Here is a 17,996-nt window from a genome sequence, read left to right on the forward strand (position 1 = left end):
CTAACCCAGGTATATAATAAAATATGGATCGGCTAACTGTGATGCAATGACAAGCGGAATTACAGAACATGACCGTATGCCGGTATCTATTATTTTATAGATTTTACCTATTAACTGCTTCCAAAATTGTTACTTTATCGACATTAAGTCCCAGTAATTCTTTATGAACGACAGCACAAATGTAACTAGGAAGACGTCGTTTATCGACGAGTTAAAAGAATGGCCGTATCCATGTAGACCCCTCTGAGACCCCCTCGTGGTTTGAATTTCGGGTCAACCTAGTATTGGCCCTCTCTGTGTAGCCTACCTACAGCTGATGTAGTAATAAATATATATATACATATGAATAACCGTTAGATTGAAGTAAGCGTGACTGTTCGATGACAAAACGGATAGCATTATGTGGAATCGTGTGAAAGATTCACAAATACTTCAACAGGAAAGCAGCTCAATATTCTCCCTTTCCTATCTTCAAGCTCTATTAAATTGAAACTAATTCCAAGACGTTGTGGAGGGTGTTTGCCTCCAAACAACTGGTTTAATTATAGATAACTAAATGTAACTAATTCTTTCATATTTACCTTTATCATATGATTGTTACATACATACATATGCCCTCTAAACAAGTATGCGGACATAACATGAAATTCATCAGGACATCAATCACAGCTAAAGGAAGTTAACCGATGCAAATACCTTCTTTAGATATACGAATTGACTACGGCCTTACTGCCTTTGCAGTCCTTTTTTCCCACCATAACCATTACAATTATTTTTTACATAAACATGACAGTTGTTGAAACTATTTCTGATGCCACATTAATATGTACCGCATCGGCTGAAAATCAACGGAGATGCCAAATACCGTCACAGCATAATCTTCAAAGCACGGTTATACCTTATGAAGTCAAAGTAGCGGGGCCACCGAGTTGAGCTTTGGTGGAACCTCTTCACGTAACTGTTTTTGGCAAGCCCAAAAATCTGTTCAAAAGAAACCTCCTTCCAGAGCACTGGTGTTGTTGGTCGTATAGCTGTTGTTACTAATAATAATAGTAATATTGGGGTTGTTTTGCTGACGATTTCGACGACGTTGGCACTGACGACGGTGGCGCTAATTCTCTTAATGGTGAGGTTAATGTAGGCACTTCTGCAAGTGGCCAGGTCACGCTTACGACCGTCTTTCCTTTTTATCCTGTCGCTGCTTTTTTCCCTCCTTGCTTTGATAAATACACCCATCACCAATATCCACAACCACCGGCGGTAGCATTAACAGCAGCCGTGATAGTAAAATAACGACACTGGCCCGTAGTTACACCATTCAAAGCATATTCACCGACGGGTGTCCCGGCGATCAGCATCAGCATCATCATGCGCATCTTCATTGTTGTTGTTATTGTGACACGTTACTACTTGTTCCGAAGGCACAACGTCATAGCTGTCACATATCCTCCGTATTACGATATACTTTTTCCGCACTGACACAAAACGCGCTAACTTCTGTTCCACTTGACGTAATAGTTGTTACGGAAGCGGGACCTGTTCTAATATCCAGAACAGTATCACACAGTATAACTGGGCTTGCCATTCACTGCTGACATTCCATTATTAAGCGGCAGCTGCTGTTGTCGATGATGATGGTTTTTGTGACGGTGTTGCTGTTGACTGTGACCGTGACAACAACGACTAAACAACGGCGATGGCAAGTGCAACTGGGGTAGCGGTAATGATGCTGGAGTTGACGCTGGGGGTGCTAGTACAGGGGCTGGCTACACAGAAACGGGGATCTATCCGCTCACGTCCATGTTTACACGCCATATACTAGTACTATCATAGGAAGGGAAGAGAGAAAACCTTAAAGGGCGTGTTTCACCCCTCGTCACCCTCCAGTTCTACAATTGGTTGTGTTAAAAACGGCAGTGGCAGCAACCGTCCAGCAACTGTAGTGGTTGCGGGGCGGCTAGTTGTGGCAGCTCGTGTAAGTGACATACGTCTCTAGAGGGAATCTGTGCCCATCTGGAGATACAAACGGAGGCACATAGAGGAGACAGAAGGCCTAGAGGGCCTCGCCGTGTTCCCCTCTCGACCCTTTCCCTATCAAGGGCAGCCCCAGCGACAACTCTTGGCCTCAACAGCGCTGCGAGATCTGCCCTTTCCCTTCGTACCAAACGGTAGAAGCGGCAGCAACAGAACTACTAGCGCCCCCACGATGTACTAGTAAAAAGCTGTAGTAACAATAGTACGAAAGGAAAACTGAAATTTCCTAAGAGAAGGGAATGGCGAATTCGGGGAGCATCCAAGGCTGCAAATGGATGTATATTAGTGATGGCCTACAGTCAACGAACAGTACGACTAAGGGCAGCTACGAACAGCTACAGCCTCGAAGCGAACCCTCATTGTGCGTCTGCTCACTCGCTTGCTGAAACTCGTTCTTGACGATCTCCACGCCACTGCCGCTTGAGCCTTCTCCCTATCGTTGGCACCCGCATGACAGCAGCGGCAGCGTCAGCGGCGAGCACAACCAAACGGCCAGGGTGGTGCCGGTGATGGCTATGGGACAACAGTGGATGAGAGACCTTTTAGGTCCTCTCTCAAACGGTCGCCCTTTCTCCGAGATCCATGCCCTTTCTCGCAAAGCGACGACTTTCTCCGACGCAACCCCACCCGACGTACCGGACACGCCCCTGAATTCGCGGGACTAATCTAATCCATACGACACAACGGATCACGAGATTTAAAATTGATTCAATGCATAAATAAATAAATGAAAAATAGAGGAACGCGTTATTGGATACGATTTTCTACAACCTTATGACTCAAATCTAAACTTAAGTTGAAATCTATTTAGAGCAAAACGATCGACAATCGTCTGAAGTATTTATGGGTATGTATTAACTTGTAAAGCTTGGTATAGAAATTTGACTACCGTCACCTCTATGGGTCGTATATTAATCATGATGTGCTTCGTATCGTGCTATAAGCAACTATTAGAGTGCAATTATTATGGTTTGAAATAGAATGCAAAGTTTGGGTAAAGTTATTCATTATATGAGTAACTATCAACGCCATTTCTTTTCCTTCCATTTTCACCTTGGTAAGGTTAATGTCACTTTCCACATGTATTAACAACTCAGTCGCATAATTTGACGTGTGCTATTATAAAACGGCCCGCCTTACTTTTGATCAGTCACCCTTTCCATCATACAATATGATTTCGTATCGTTGGACTCGCTAGACTTGTTCCATCAAACCTGAACTTTCCTTACATCTCTTAATGTGCCAGCGCGCTACTTTCGTGGGAATAGAGGGACGGCGCTCAAATAGGCTAAAAAGCATTGAAGCCATTTACCGCTATGCTTATCCTACAGTATCTCTACAGTCTAACGTCTATGTACAAAAGGACGAAGAGTTTGCCAAGTGATCTACGACATAACTGCGACGATAGGGCGGACCGAAGGTTGCTCGATCCAATGAATGGGTCAACGACTGACTATGAAAATCAACGAGTCTAGAGAACAGACGCTCTCCGATTCATCGAGTGACTGACAACTCTAGCGGTGTGCTGTAGTACACTCATGAGACTATGTCAAAAGTAGTAACGGTGGTAGTAAGCCCTCGTAATGATGCAGTGGTAAGCTTAGGGACAAATGGATCGGTGTCGGTTCGAGGCCGGAAGTGGACAATCCGTTTCTGCTAGGAAGCCGCCTGAAGTAATACTTAACAAAAATATCAATTTTATTTTTTTTAGTTATAGTGAGTTTCTAAACGAGTAATTTCGCATTAGTTTCTACCATCGGCTGTCGGATTCGACCGCAGGCAACGGAACGAGATCAGACACTCTAGATTCTGCCGTAACTCAATGTTGCGATGGCTGCAGATGGCTGACTCATTCGTCCAGATACACGGCATCGATTCATACTCATTACCATTAATATATAATATTATAGCCAAGTGCAAATGTTAGCTCATTTCTAGACTTGCTATATCTGACTATCTGCAATTTTGTGGATTTTATGAATCAACTATCCTTCATGTTTTGTAGAGTATAAAGTTATGTAAAGCAGAATATTTATCGACGTGATACTCTTGATGACATGCAAGCACAGCTTATTTAATAATAATTTATAATAATACAAGGTTCATCTATGTTCTTCAAGAGAATTGAAGTCTGACTAACTGGACGTCGAGGGCGCTGTACTAGTTTGATTTCAATGTTCATGAGGAAAACCTTTATTCTTTCAAGGTTTCAATAAAGGCACTAATAGACGACGAGCCATTTAGAAGATATCGCGGAAGTATGTAGACACTGAAGCCCCGGGACTTTCAAATTGGGTCATTTTTGAGCTGGCAGTAAGTAGGAGGAAAAAATTGGCTGATAATTACTCCAGCTCTCTAGCTCCACTCATATGAGTGGAAACCCGCTGAGTCTTCTCCAGGAGAATTTATTGAGAAGGAAAAATATATTGTAGCCTTAAATATCAATGCTCAGTAATTTAGATTTTACTCCTTGGAAACCATAGCTTTGCTAGCATCCATTGAAAATCAATGAAGATTTAGACATTAGCTAAGAAGGCTTCAAGTAAAGGCACAATACGTGAATGATGCGAACGTGTTAAGAACGGACATTAGAGTGGTGGAGAACGGACAAAAGGAAGCTAAATGTCGAGGCCCGAAAGACAAGAACGGATTGCCCCAATCGAAGAGAGTTTCTGTAGGAGTGGAATAACCGTATGAGCCAAAACTGACATCGTGCTACAGAATTACAACTCAACTACTCCTACAATTTGGATGCTCAGTAAAAAAAAATTGACTATCTATAAATGGACTCCAGGTCGATCGGGGATGCATGCGCTGCATTCTACGTGTAAACTATGGAACTTTTCTTTTGAATAATATTCGTCAGGGCATACGGCCGCCGTAGACGACGCATGGTTCCCTCTCTACCGTCAGCCGAAATGGGATCAGGCGAATGAGGTCACCCTGTAGAGAGATGAAATTCGGTGGCAGTATCGAGTAGGTTTGGACACAAGGCGATAGTAGTACTTGTAATAGAATCAAAAAAACCTACTTATATAATCTACTTATATATATATGAAACATATGCTGAAAGTGAAACAATATAGCCCGCTGTCTTGTGCTGCTCAAGAGACTCGTGGACCATTGGCAAGGCGATCGAAAGCATTCGATCTGGTTATTTATGACACTTCATTACTATGCCTCAGTTTTTTCCCGGATTGAGCAAATGTTTAATAGGGGCCTCGACCAGATTATGCTCCCGAGTTAAGTGATGGGGATACTTAAGCTCTGAAATGGGCAACAGGTGGGCAAGCATATCGTTGTGTCAATTTACATTGAGAAGCCATGGATAGAGAAATTACATATTGGGACGAGAATGGTGGGTATATGGCTGTTCAGAAGTTGCTAGAGCACTGAAGTCAATTTGGAAAAATAAAGGGGAGTACTTCATAGAATTATGATTATTATTAATTAATTGAGATCAATTGATCTGTTTACTTGTACCAGCCTAACACTATTCTTTAAATCATTCGTCGAGACTCAGGTGCTCTCTAATCGTCGAGACACAGGTGCACGAAACCCATACAAACGTCCGCGAGCATAGCAGTGCTTCAGTTGAACCATGTAAAAACATATAAACAGCGTATGAACAATGTAGTGGTACGACAAAATTAGCAGTCATTTTTGCTTCGGATCCGCTTATTCGTGCCCTTCGTATCCCACTAAAATCGAAAAATTTCAAGAAAACCTTCACGAGTATCAGACGAGTATACGACCGTCGTGCAAGCGCACAAGCGACTAGATAACGCTTGATATCAAGTGTTCTTGCTCCCGTACCGACAATATGATTAGAAACTGCGTATCGCAACGAGAAAACATTGGCGTGAAACACACATGATTAAAATTTAATAGGACAAAATTTATTACTGGCACCTTTAGATATATTTCACCCGTTATCTTTACTAATTTGTCAGATATTTTCGAGTAAAATGTTGCATAATGTTCACATAATTACACACGCTGACGTCTGCATTTTAGTGCTAATTGTAGAAACCGACGTGATCCAGTTTAACGAATGAGATGTACATGTGGGCTCCATCCAGGATATATTAATTGCACTTGGATAGTTTATATAGCGGGTAACGTATTTGCCTGCTAATTAATCTTAAGGACACGTTATGATCTAAGTTTGAACTCTTCGAAGAGTATATTTATGAAAATATAGAACAGATACACTTAATTTCGTGCCGAGGGCCACAGAATGATGACGTTGTGTGGGTTGAGGAAGCGAGCATCAACGCGACGAATTTAGAACGGCAGCAGCAACATTGATTACCGACTCCCGTGTTCCCGGATTCCCGGCCACCGGGGCTGTGTAAGTATAACAGTGGCTTTATCGCGAGTGCTATAGTTTGTTCTCCTTCCCTACATGCCCCTACCTCGTTTCTCATTGATGACAACAAGCAAAACACAAATAGATGCGCAGATCAGCAGATCGGCACCCTGGATCCCCATTGATCTCCTGGGACACGCACAGGAAAACAATTGTCCTGATCGATGGTAGATTGGTCTACTTTTTCCCCTCTTTGCTGTTCTGAGACATCTTGCCTGGCAGCAGGTTTCATGCATACAGCTCATTTCTATTCAGTCCATCCTATCAACGTTATACATCCACTTAATTTACTTTATTTCTTGGACGTGGAAGCGGATAACTACTTCATAGGATAGCGAATCCTCCTTTCTGGTCCTGGGTGGCCCCACTGGAAGTTTTCTGTCCCATTTTCATAGGTTTCCCTCCTGACCCGCGTAAAGTTAAATAAGACGGTTCTCTCGTTTCCGTTGGAATCCACATAGGACCTAGAAGAATGCTACGAACACTGAATCGCCGGTTAAGTAATGCTTTAGGATAGGCGAACACAGTGGGCCTCATCGAGAATCATACTGCAGATGATTCAAGCCAATAGCGGCCCCATGTTTTTCGACCCGTGCACTATCCCCCACGGGCGAGGAATGCCATTTTGCTGTGGTATGAAACGCAGCTATTTAGCAGAGATGAGGGAGGGGACATTGAGGTAATATATTTTAGACGACAACCGCTACTCGAATGAGTCACCGAGCGAATGGTTCAAGTAACAGGTAGCGTAGGATTACACAGAGACTGGTTTCACACCATTCCTACGTTCCTTGTTACAATGCTACAATTCGAGGGTTCTGTTTAGGTAGTATCAGCGATATCATCCGGCTAGTCTTCACCTTACTAACGCTTCTGATATCTTTCCGATAGTACGCTGAACATGGGGTTCCGTGTATGCCAAGCCTACGATACGAACACGTATTGTCAATGTGACGGGTACGAAGATGTTGAAGCACGCCAGTCCAGTTGCTTTTAAATAAGGTTCTAACTTTAAAACAAACCAAGTTCCTATTCACGGTTCTTTCGATGACTCATTTTGTGAAAGCCTGTCTTTCCAATGCCAAAATAGGGAACCCATTACCGGTCGAAGATTCGCCGGATCATGACCGATGTAGCCGTGACTCACCCAGAGGTGCTCTTGTTGCACGTTGTCTGTCGCCAGGAGACTAGCTGTCCCTGATAGCGCAATGAATAACGTATTTATCTAATGAGCTTAGGAACACTTCATAATGATCTAGGTTCGAATCTGGCGTAGGCATGTTTCGTATCGTACTGGGAACCAGCCGTTTAAGATACTGTCTAACGGGTTAACTATCGAGCTTAAAATACCAAAATTGTTAGAAACGTTAGGTTGATCGTCATGGAGCTTTTGAACTGCGGTCTGCGGATGTTGTCCCTTAAAGCGTGCGACTCTAATGCCGCAGAAACCGTTAATATTAGTCGTGAAAATATGTATTTGGAGTTCACGAACGACACCATGTACAGTGGGCAGCAAATCGACCAAAGGCGGTTATCAAGCATTTTATCTGACTTCTCCTAGGCTTACATCTTTTAAACCACCTCGTACTGTTTGTCGGTCATTACATTTGTGTTAGGTTTATTCACTCTGCTTTTATTTAGGCGAGGAAACACTATTCACTATTGGAAGAAGGAACTGCGGCATTAAATGTCGTGTATCTAAAGTTTTTACGCATTTCAGGTTTTCGAGAGACTTCTTGGTATCCAGTGATTGCTACCATGTCTTCTTTCGCAACATACTGAAGCGGAACAGGTTTTAGCACATATGATTGATTCTATTAATAACGCATAATAGTACACAGAAGATGTCTTGAATGGTACATTTGCTCGCAACAATGATTAGGTTGGTAGGAATTCCCTTTACGCAACCTTAAGAGGGTCTCATAGGATTCACAGTCCACGACTTATCAAGCTTGTTCGAAGACTCATAATTACCGACTCCACGATGTTCTATCATACTCCTGGCTACCAGTACGAAATAAACTCTGTCTATGCCTAAATTCGAAACCTACCAAGATCAGCAGGCGAACATGTGCCGATCCTTGGACATGAATATCTATCAAAATTAACTGAAGGCAAGTTAAAACAGTGAAAAAATCCAGAGCATCAAACCCGGGCTCGAAAATGACCAACTGCAGTTTTGCCCTGAATTGTAGGCGATTATTTTTGACAATTGTCAATAGGCCTAACTTTACCGTGTGGCATTGATTTACAATCTCGTTTGTCTTGCTCAGTGATCAGCGTTTCAGATCCGAAAACAATTTAAACTAGGGGGGTGAGGCCTGTAAATCAATTCTTGTAGCAAGCAAATCAGCGCATTATTGGTAACGATTACTATGATCAGCGCGTAAAATTATCTACACTTCTAGCGCCATTGACTACTCAGGGTAAGTCAAGTACGGGACCTTATTATATTTGCTAAAATAACCGCAAAGTATGTGGGTACCGGTAATAGTGTTGACATATGCCTTCCTCAATAACTTCCAGCAACCTCACTGTTTTCTCATATAGCTTCTAATAACTTGAGTAACACTTATTGCCGTACTATATGAAACGGCTAATTTCACAGACTCAGGTTATTAGTAGTACAGTGACTGTGCATCGCGCGTAGAATTTGGAAGTATCGTATCAAACTGCTCAGTGAGCTATCGTTGGAGACTAAATAATTAAGACAAGAAAATTACCATTACTGTTCAAGTTATAGTTGATGATTATTAGCGGATCAGTCGTCCTGCACAATCCTCGCTCGTTTTTCTAGCGATAAAAACGTTGAACTTCTATACGAAATAGCTTTGTGTTTTTGACAGTTCAATTATAAGCGCCCAAACTGGCCATAGAAGGCAATAGGACAATGAGCAAACTAGTAATTAGCCTGAACGATTGCCGCGACACAACCTGTGTCACCATGAGGTGTAGCAATTTACATTAGAAGTTGCCCAAGTTAGTGGTATAAAACTCCAACGACGAATATTCTAGCATTATATTATACTTGTCCACTCATAATGTATTAATTCGTAACTCGTACATCAGTTCTGATATTTGGAATAGTTGTAACGCAGATGCTAAAGTACATGATCTTTCACTCAAATAACACTATACCTGCATTTCAATAAGGTTGACTATAATGGGTGCGAGTTCGGGAGCTGCTGACTCAGATTACCACCATTTGCATCGTTATCGTCGTAGTATCTGAGCCAGTAACTGTATTTTGTAGACTCTGCTCTTTTTTGAAGCTTCACGAAGGAAAATGGCACAACGGAATATATTCCCATACTTGAATGTCCGTTATCCTTTACGGGAGCGGACTCGACGTGAAGAATTATAGATTGCGCTGGTAGAGGAGAGATACTGGAGGCTCGGAAAATGAATCTCGTATCCCTTCCTCGAACACCACTCCGTGGCTCCCTCCGGTCTCCCAGTTTTGAAAGCTAGTAATATTTGCGGTTCGCAAGATACTCTTCTTGTATTCAGTGAGCATGAGCGCTATGTTAGTATCCAACTACCCATTGAGAAGCCTCATCTTGAAACGCAAACTGTTGATGTATCGCTCATTTAAACTTGAAATGAATGCTCCTTCGCAGTCGAACTTCACTCTATAATATATAATATGGCGCTCGATTTATGCAGACAAAGAAAAAGACGCAAGCAGTACAAGGAAGGAGTCGATGACAAACTTTACTATTTACAAACAGTAAAACCGGTACGAGTTGTACGTAGTCTACGTCTCAACAACAGCTTACAGTTTACCTAATTAGAAGTCTTAATTAATTATCGAATTAAGTGATCAATTCATGCGCAGTTGTTACGTAAACAATATTATATATAAACACAATATATGTAAACATTATATAGACATTCGGATACCCTTACGAAACGTTCATTTAGATCAATACGAACGCAACATGCGATTGGAGTATCGCATACGCTTCTCGCTCATTTTGTCGAAAAAGTTCTCAATGTAGAAATACGAATTTTCCGTATTCAGATCTGTTTTAATTTGCCGTGAGCAAAGCACTAGTTAATAGCTGTTTAACCGAACTTGGATAAGGAGGGCCTCGGCAACGGTAGATATCGCGTTTTGCGTCAAATCCTACTCGTATACGTACGTCGAGAGCGCCACGTATAGCGTTTGTACATCTACATACATAAACATAAGAACAGACCATATCTACCAAGATGGTGGCATCATATATATATGTTTACGTAGAGTTATCAATTGCTGTGCATTGACAGCTGGCCACCCCTCAGCTGCGTATCGAGCGTGCTTCATGTACAATTCAACGATTTCCCACTGACCAAGCACTCATTAGGTCTTTGACCAATCCTGAGGTTGTCCATTGTTTTTATATTCCCTGTTGGTTCTATTTTAACTCGTTTGCCTGCAGTAGTTGTTTATGATGCGCTAAGGCGCACTGCCATTAATAAAACTATACCGAAGTTCAGTGTTTAGATGCGACCTCAACGATCACAGTACAACTGATGAATGATAAAGATAAATGCCTCGACCCTTCGGTGTGCCTCTTCAGCTCGTTTTTGTATTTTGGGTGCACTCGAAGCAGAACCATAAGAACGCATACATACTATGTACGTACTATGTAGTAGCCTATCTGTTGATCATTCGATGTGTTATTAAGTCATTAGACCAGTAGGTATATCTCAGCCAAAGCAGCATAAACAGATGTTTATAGATGTCTATAGTTTACATAGATGCTTTGCAGCTATTTATCTGTCATGGTGGCGGAACGGATCCGATTTAGATCTAGGACTTAGAAATTGCGTCAAACTGTTTGCCTTAAGTTTACAATACAGTCACATTTCGCTAGGACGAACAGCAGTAGTACATTTGAAACTGTCACTACCGCACTGTGGGCAACAAGCCCTTAGCGAGAGTATTGGCGCTAAGCGATTTTAGCCCGACACATGAAATAGTTGGCCTTGACCGTAATAGACAAATGTGGCCACTATCTAATCGACGTTTCCCTCGTGTGACGCTTCATAGAAGGGATAATGCATCTATTTAATTATAAACAAGCAATCCCTATATACGGAGGATTTCTTTTGTGCCTTTTATATGAGGCCTTGTAGTCTGTCCTGAACGGTATTCCGATTCTGCTTGTTCGTTACCGCGTATTTTTCTTAACTAATTTTGCTCCCATACACACTATGTGGCAGGCCATTTTCAGCGAGCCTCGATCTCTCGACTACCGAATGGCCGTAGCCGATTACTTTTATCATATGGTTTAATATCTAACAACACCTCGACGCAACCTCTCTTACTTATAACAATAGCTGTTTTGAAAAATGAAATAGCAGGTCAAATTAGATTTTCGACCTGAGTGAGTCCTAGCAAAATCTCTATCAATAATTGCTACGATATTTTACCGCTTTGCTCCCTCAACGCCCGTGTAGGGACTATTGTTTCTATAATAAGAATATTTTCTTAGGAATACTGGGGGACTTTCACCTACCTACCTACCTACCTACTTATCTATGCCTGATTCATGAAGCGGTGAAAAACTGGATTGATAGGTTTCCTCAGTGTTATTTCAGGCTATCTATGTGGATGAAGTGAAATACGTGCATATGCAGATACGTTGTATCTACTGTAGGCTAAGCAAAATGTCAGCGTTTGTATTCCTAACTGTGACATATATAATTTGCAAGCTACAGATCAATCGTTATCGTAAACAGAAATGCAGGATGAGCCTGGCGAATGGCTAGCCTAAAAGCGACTAGCAGGTTCACCACCATTTTTGACGAAAAAAAAAGCATGAAAGGGTGGAACGAAGACCACGCATTTTGCATGAAAGTTTTCTAGCTTACAAGTTGATAAACTTAATGGGCAGACCCATTGCGCAAATCTATTCATTGAGAAGAGCTTTGATTGCTTACATTTTTAAAAAAGGAAATGTTTCATTTAAAAATCGATCAGCATGTTTATACTAACGATCCGTTTCTTCTCCGAGATAACTAGTTCACGGGATTCATTTTATATAGATATATATATATATATATGGAGAGAAAACAGTTCCTTATGTTGGAGATTTTAGTGAATGAAACCTGTAAAGCAGTTTGTTTGGAGTTATTATTGTTGAACCAACTATTAAAAGAAGCGGATGGAAATGTTCAAATCGCATTGGTTAGACGTTTGAATTTTCACGTTGGGACCGTCAAACGTGGCCGTAGAGAAATGAGGTATTTCTCTACGGCCACGTGCCGAACAACATCTTCGATAAAGCATACTCTGTCTAATGATAGACTCCGAAGTACTGATCAATTCTCTCATGAAGAAAATGATAACGTAATCGTTTAATAGAAACTTCCGTGCTTGCCAGCTGGCTTGTTTAACTCTTAACGAGATATTGGAAAACGGTGCAAACTAAGAAAATATATATTTGTCAAGTTCGTATTTTATTATTATTGCTGCTTACGAAATTGGTTTGTTCAGATAACTACACACTAAGCTATTATTTGCTACCAGACTATCATAGATTTAAGTAAGGCAGGTGTAGAGACAGGGTGAGTTCCTATCTGGTAAAGTTATGTCAGCCCGCTGATTGTTGCCAGCGAGTTTGGAAGTTTGCAAACTCGTGCGTGAAATAATAACCACTTACAGGCAGTAAGTAACCTAGCTGGCTGACCTGCTAAACCCCTCAAAATCGTTGTGTGCAGACGGAGACAAGCTAGCACAGGAAACATTTGCTCTTATACAGATCACTGGCACCAGATGCAGTCTACAGCATGACTAAGACTCACGCTACGCCAACACTACAGAAAATAGTAATAATTCTGCCTTCCCAAAATTGTAGAAGAAGAGAATGGACGCAAACGAAAGGGGACGCATAAAAAAGACGTCTCGTGAAAAGCTGCTTCTGCACTAACAAGTTTCTTGGAGACCCACTTTCGTACCACATGTATCTTGGTCTCTCCTTATGAGAAGATCTCTTTTAGTACCCATTAGTCAATGTCTATCACCTGAAATACGACAAAATTTAGGTTAATAGTTACTGTATGCGCAGCAATTGGCAATACGATCTTGTTTATAAAAGACAATCGTCGCAATTTTGACCATACAATAAAACATGATTGATATAATCTGTCTCAGTGTTTGATTCTATGCTAGACTGGGTGCGTCTTGCCCTTAAATCTTTACCAATAAATATATGGCCGCCGTTGTGACGATTTGGTTCATGTAGACCGCTCGTAACGCTTCATTCGAGCAAAACAGATAGCAGTCGAAACTCGAATTCTTATTTTATGGGTAAAAACACCATGAGGTTCTGATGATGAATATTTTGGAGTAAAAAATCGTCTACTGTGATAAATTGCAGCTGTACAGATATCAGCTTAAAAGAGACAGGTTAAATTAGCTTTCCATCATGAACCTGTTAATCCGCCTAGATTGTAACAAAAGCCTAAGCGACCTTTTGGCTCATTTTTTTGGTGACACTCAGACTCTCAGAACAGCGTTTGATTGGGGTCTAATCTGAAACCTTCACCGCTGCGCACTACAAACACCCTTTAAATGATAACAAAAGCTTCGCATACAGGGTAAGCTACATTGACATTCGTGTCATTGTTTAACAATGGATGCTGGAAATAACGAGATCAGCGTATGAAATGATTAGAAGATACGAACAAGCGCAACCTTGAAGTTCCTTTGGCGTGAAAAGCTTTTTAAGATATCCTTGTTAACTCACCTTCTGGGAAATTGGGATTTGAACTTTTGCTATCTAATGCAATTTATCTAATTCTTGCATTTTGCGAACAATCGTGTAGATGTAAGAAATCAACTACGTTTATGTAGAATCCATAGTATACGACATGTTTGATTGATCTCAATTAGAAAAGGTGTAAAACGTTAACGAGAAAAAATTTAGCACAGATAACGTTGGCGACCGTACCCACCAAAAAAAAGGCCCGCCTCAGATTCAGAACATCGTATATCTCAGAATACGTAGTAGTAGTAGTAGTATTAATAACAGGGGTAATGATAATAATCTTAGATGTTTGACTTCTTGTTTTCAAGCAAAATGTTCCATGGAAGACCTCATAGTAATTAAGTTCATTGATTTCGCATCTATTTTTATGCCAGTAGTTGTCTCTGCATCGTTTTGTTTCTTTGTTCCCTTCACGTGTACTTCGAGAAGGCTCGTTCTTAAAAGTGTGCGTCCTACTTCAGCAACACGAACTTTAATTATAACAAATCATCTCGACCGCCAAACTTACACTTCTAGTGGAACTGATCACGAGCTCTCGTCATAATTTTGTGGGTCAAACCCACTTAACAAGTTTCACTATTCTAATTCTCTCTCCGTTTATATGTATTCTGCTATACTGTTAATACTTGCAAGTCAGACATTTGTTTTGCGTGTTTACATCATGGCCGGTTGTTCGTAAATAATCATCCATAACGTGCATTGATTGCAAGTGGAAATTAGCTTGCCAAGCAAGATTGTCTAAGAAGCATGACTGAGTTACAAAACGGAGGTTCGGTAGGAGAGGGTGTTATAGGGAGAATCAAAAAGAAAGAAACTCAATGCTAGGCGAACTTCAAAAAATCCCTTTGACTGCCCACTTAGCCGGGGCATTCTGTAGTGTTTCTTCTTTGTCAATTCTTCACCACCCACCTTCATCTTACTTAGCCAACTGAACAATAACCGCGCGAGTGCCCAAGCTGTTATATCACGCGGTTGATTCAAAGCACAACATATATATGTTGCAAGCTGCGATGAAAAGATGTGAGCAACCACGGTATACGATTCGCTTCAACAACCTCTTCATCGTGCTATAAGGATCAGCTCTGTATTGGCCGTCCAAGGTATTCTACCAACTGAATGAGTGCATGAGTTAAGGAAAACCCCAGGGACGGCAGCATTAGAGATGACGATCGTGGCCATGACATGTGCTCTAGTGGCTGAAACCACAACAAACCTAAGAGGCAATAGTGGGCACTTCGTAGCGAGTTTCGTAAGCTATAAAAATCTTCTCGCTTTTCAATGTCTCCGATAGGCAACATATGGACTAGAAGGTATATTTTTGGCCTATGATAGGATCAACCACACATCAAAATACTCTTAATGCCACCAAGGCTTTTATGCAGAAAACATTAAGCGGCCTGTAAATAAGCAGAGACAAAAGTAGGTAGATTTGAATGTAACCTTACCGTTCAGGAAAAATATACATTTTAAAATCGAAACGGGCGCAACTTAAATTATGTATAAATTTATCTCTTGCCTTGTAAGTATATTGCGATTGCTCAACCATCAATGTCTGTCTCCGCTGTAAGCCTAGATTCGCTTCTTCTTAGTGTATATATCATGGGTATGATTAAAGCCAACTTAAATTGACCCTTCCGAAATGCAAAAAATCACCATGTTTCTGCCTTCCCTAGTCAAGTTTCTCTTAAGCCATCCTACAGCTTTTTTTTTTTTTATGAACAGCATTTTAGTAAATAATTTATAGTTTTATGCCTATGCTATATTAGAATCTTGATCTTTTTCGTCTATTTTGCCAGTTGCAGCGTCGTAAGCTTACAAACATGCGTGAATGAATTGAAGATTTGAACAGAATAACGTTGAGAAGATCTCATCTTAAATCAAGCAGACCAACCAAAAGACGTACCAAGCACACTTTATCTATATAAAAAACTGCGAATTATTCTATTATTTTGGAAGAAATAAACACTTTTCCCTAAACTCACTTACCAGTTAGTAGTTGTATTATGCTACAAACTCAGTAATGTTCTCAACAAGACATCGTCCAGATCAGTCGACTTTGCAGTTGTGTTTTCACCTGAAACTAAAAAGAAAAAAAAAATTATAGTTGCCATTATTGTATAAAATGAGACTTTTTGGCCCGTGGAGACTTATTACCCAACGTATCAATTCAGTTTTCTGATAAAAATTACTTTGGATCAATTTACTGTACACCAACCCAACACAACAACAAAAAGCAAGTCTTCGCTGCTCCATTCCTTTAATGAAATTACAATGATTTACCAAAAGTGGACAGAAGGCTACTGGCGGTCCGGTTTATGAAGGCCTCTCTCTTAATGCTCTCATTTTGCAAATCACTCAAAAATAATTAGGACCCCCTAATTAGATAGGACACGAGAATCATTTCGAGCATTACAGCAGCGCTAGCTAACTTTATTGTGGTTGTGAAGGATCATTCATTGTCTCGAATACATTTTCCCATGAAAGTAAGCAAAATTGAACTAACGGCTAGCTGACTATCAGTCTCTCTAAAAAAAAAAAAAATGCCAACTTATGTTCGTGAATTATTTCCTCCTCAAATATTTTGTTGCATCTCATTTGTATCTAGAAGAGTTTCTACCGCCGAAGCTAGATTGACCGTAGTATCAAACTAGCTCTCTCAATATATCTTGTGAAGACAGGATTCAACGTTATTTCAGTGTTTTTAGTGGACACGCGAAAAAAAAAAAACTACAAAGTCAAACTGTTATATGACTACAATAGTAACGATAGCAACGATGGCGGAGGAAGATGAGAAAAGGAAAACATTTTTACTTGACAGAGATGAAAAAAAAGTGCACAAATGGCCCACATTAGATTCCCACCGTCACAAGGTGGCAAGTGTATTACTTTGTCTGGAGCTGTTATGTGGCTCGACAATTCTGAATATATTTTGGAAATAGTGAAGATGCAGGAACAAGCTGTCCAACAATGCCCAGTAAAAAACCTTTAGAGCACATTTTTATCATAGCCGAGACTTGCGTCCGTTTGTGGCACCCACTCAGAGAACCAGGCGAAGCCACCAGTAGAGAGAAAACGACGTCAGACGAAAAAGGAAATTATTTCAATGGTAGTGTCGAACGTTTGGTGAATTCAGACGTAAACGTATGCCTATATTCGAAATAGATATCGATCGCACTTGCTATTTACGTAGTGTTATCCGGAAAATCCGGAGCGATCTACGCGAATCCCTAAAAACGTCTCATTAGAGTGTGGTTACTCAACATCCAACTATAGCTTAGATCGATGAAAACACAACTAAGCAATTGCTCTAGCTCTCAGTTTTTGAATTTAAGTCCGTATATGTTTGATTGTTGGATCTTGACGATGGTAACGTAGGTGGCCTAGCGTACGGTAGCGATAGTTTTTTTAGACAAAGCCATCAGTAACAGGACTAGTTTCGGTAATCAGAAACACGCAGCTGCTGAGAAGCTCCCAAAGCTCTGGCTTCAATACGCGAAAATAAAGGGGATTAGATCTCATATGTACTAAAATGTATGGCTGTCCCACTTTGTACGGTTTAAAAGCCATTGAAATGTATTGTGTCACTAAACAGACTTGAAAAACTTCCTAAGTTTCCTAATAATGTATACTTCCGGCTTGATTACTACTAGTTCCTTTGCTAAAAAATGACTGCTCTTAATTTCCTATTGACGGCGCCTTTTTATATAGTTTGCATGTCGTATATGAAACGCACTGGTTGCTAGCCGGAGTCGATGTAAGGAGTCCGCCGAGCAAATGATGCAGCACTTTTGCTTTCCCTCAGTCTATCCGAACGGTCGAAACCTATATAT

The 17,996-nt window shown here is 40.8% G+C and overlaps 1 protein-coding gene across 4 annotated transcripts in view; it reads right to left on the reverse strand.

Moving 5' to 3' along the window:
* Positions 1-17,996, reverse strand: part of Nrg (Neuroglian) — an 82,729-nt gene that overhangs the window by 54,559 nt on the left and 10,174 nt on the right. For 2 of the 4 annotated variants that reach the window (XM_086967998.1, XM_022831958.2), the window contains exon 2: positions 16,153-16,246. The gene's annotated coding sequence lies outside the window, so the exon portion shown is untranslated. Of the gene's footprint in view, positions 1-898; positions 2,771-16,152; positions 16,247-17,899; positions 17,989-17,996 lie in introns of those variants that run through there. The other 2 variants (XM_086967999.1, XM_086968000.1) reach the window with 2 other exon arrangements.

Source organism: Varroa jacobsoni, unplaced genomic scaffold (assembly GCF_002532875.2).
Source record: "Varroa jacobsoni isolate VJ856 unplaced genomic scaffold, vjacob_1.0 scaffold_361, whole genome shotgun sequence".
NCBI classification, from domain to species: domain Eukaryota; kingdom Metazoa; phylum Arthropoda; class Arachnida; order Mesostigmata; family Varroidae; genus Varroa; species Varroa jacobsoni.